This window comes from Penaeus vannamei, chromosome 8, assembly GCF_042767895.1.
Source record: "Penaeus vannamei isolate JL-2024 chromosome 8, ASM4276789v1, whole genome shotgun sequence".
Classification (NCBI taxonomy): Eukaryota; Metazoa; Arthropoda; class Malacostraca; order Decapoda; family Penaeidae; genus Penaeus; species Penaeus vannamei.
In genome coordinates, this window is record NC_091556.1 from 25126290 (window position 1) to 25128789 (window position 2500).

Sequence of the window (2500 nt, forward strand, 5' to 3'; positions counted from 1 at the left end):
GTACGTGACTGAGCCAGGCAATTTGAACGGTCATGACATTGACGAGGAAGGGGTTGATATTGTCGGACATGATAAGACGATCCACCAATATAAACCTCATGGGGAGGTCTTGTCTATGGAAGCTAATCTTGGCAATATTGACATGAGATTTAAGTTGGCCTCTAGAAGTGTGTAACACTATACTGCCACTGCATCATATTCATCAAGGCAAGAAAGTAGGTCATTTTCAGTCTGACCAGTCCTTGTTATACATGGGACAAGCATTAGGGGGAATAGAAACAGTTCCAGTACAAGTATTAAGAGTTGGGTGAGGTTCAGCAGGAATGGGTTTGCCAGTAAGGTCAGTTAGGGCAGACAGTGCACGAGCTTGAGCTTCAGACAAGCTGTGAACAATCAGAGCGACTGCGAAAGGTAACCCTGCCTACTTGTTTCTGGAGGCACTTATGAAAGAGGGTATTCTCAGAATAGGGGGCTGTGGGGGAATCACAAAGAATTGATCCCACTTGGCTGGGCCAAAGAGAGTACCCAGAAGATTAGCAGAAGTAGAGGTAGTAGAAGGACGAGGGCGAGAGGAAGATGGGGTGGTGTGGAGTGGAGTAGGACAATAAGAATGAAGAGTAGTAATAAGGGAAGAGGGGGTTGACATTGAAGAGGGTCGTGCATTAGGGGATGAAGAGAATATTGGGGATGAGGAAAAGGAATTTTCCAGGAGTTGAGTAATAACCTGAATGGGTTTTTCAGAATGGTTAGAGTTGTTCGTAAGCGTCAAAGAGGGGGTATTAGCATCAGTGGTTGGAGCCGTGGCCAAAGGAGGGGCAGGGGTAGGAAAACCATCAAAATCAAATTCAGATAGGCTATTTGATGAAGGAGCAAGCCTTAATGCCCCTATCAAGGGTAAAGAATCTTCATTACTGGCCACGGTGAGCCTGAATAAACTGGGGAAAAAAGTGGTCTACCCCTTAGGGTCCCCGTAAGGGGTAAGGGCTAAGTAATCGACCATGGAAATACCGTACCCATGGCTCCTGGAGGCCGTTCGTGATTGACACAAAGCCAGCCTTTCATCCTTTCAGCACGGCTCTCACACCTTAGGAATGGGATAGAAGGGAGTAAAGAAGATACGGAAGAGGAAAGAGAAGAAAGGACCAAGCAAAATTAGTTGAGGCAAGGGCTGAGGCCCAAGGTAGGGGTAATCCTCTACATAGGGTCTCAGGACCCCTCTCCGAAGCCCTCCCACGACGACAACGAGCTAGGTTTTAGGAGAGTCCTCAAACTTAAGAACTTTTCATGCTATCTGGTAATGTATGAACTTTCAACTTGCTCTGTAACAGTGATAGAATAGTTAATGTTGCGAGATGATTGGCATATCAAAACTTACTTGTAAAGCATTTCCTTTATTTTGAGTCTTCTTACAGTGATTGTAGCCTCAGCTTTCTTTTTAAGATTTACAAGACAAGTTGAGGGTTGGCCTGTACTAGTTTATATAGTTGTGTATAACTCAATCATTAGTTTTCAAACAGCATAGTAAATTTAATTTCTGATTCTCCAGTTCCCTAGATTAACCCACAAACTCTATGTTGAGGGATCAAATGTTCTTAATTTTGTAAGATCTACTTCACAAGCAATATCAATCATATTAGCATTGGAATATGTAGTAACTGTAATGCTATTTTTATTATCATCTTTCTGTATATAATTGGAACATAGGTTATTTCTTGACTGATATTAAATATAATACAATTCTGTTATTTTTGCTATAGCTGTAAAAAAGAAACAAAACCACTTTTGTCAGGTTTGGACAAAACTGTTTTAACACTCATAAAATTGTTTTGGTCATCCTGCTGGTAAATAGAGTCAAAAAAACAGATGTACTCCTAATAAAAAGGAACAACAAATCTAGAGGGAACTATATACAGTACTTTATAACAGTGACCTTAAACTCAGACCGCTAATAGTGGTTACAACTCAATAATCAAAGTAAAATGTAATCTACCTAATGTGAAGCTACCTATAAAGTACTCTGCTTTATAAAGAAAATTACATTCAGATGTATTTTACATCTGAACATATCACTTGAAGCTCCTTTTAAAAAGGTCATTCACACACAACGTGTGCGTGCGCGCACACACACGTAAAGGAGAAAAATCTAAACAAAAATCCTTCACAATGGAATGAACTTGATTCTCTGATAAACTTCATGCAGCTAATTCTGAATGGAAGAATTTATTAAAAAGGAGTATCAAAATAGATTATCATATCTTTACATCTACATATACCATATATTTTTTTCTTATCTGTATTTGAATAAAGTACATTCACACTCTTATGCCTAATTAATTTACAGGTTCATAATGTACAATTTTTAAAATAATGGATACATGTTTATACTGACATTCAAATTTAAGATAAGAAAGCATTCAGCAGTTTTCCAAAATGACTAAAAGTCCAATTACAATACTCTAATATAAATATATATAATGAAAAACATACTCTTTCCATTTAA

General features: G+C 38.5%; 1 protein-coding gene across 1 annotated transcript in view; it reads right to left on the reverse strand.

Annotated features, from left to right (window-relative positions):
* Positions 1-1378: 1378 nt before the first annotated feature.
* LOC113827238 (uncharacterized) overlaps positions 1379-2500 on the reverse strand; it is a gene marked incomplete at its 5' end in the record, with an annotated part of 9573 nt that continues 8451 nt past the window's right edge. The window contains 1 exon segment of the mRNA XM_070124440.1: positions 1379-2500. This exon segment is cut by the window's right edge and continues 534 nt beyond it.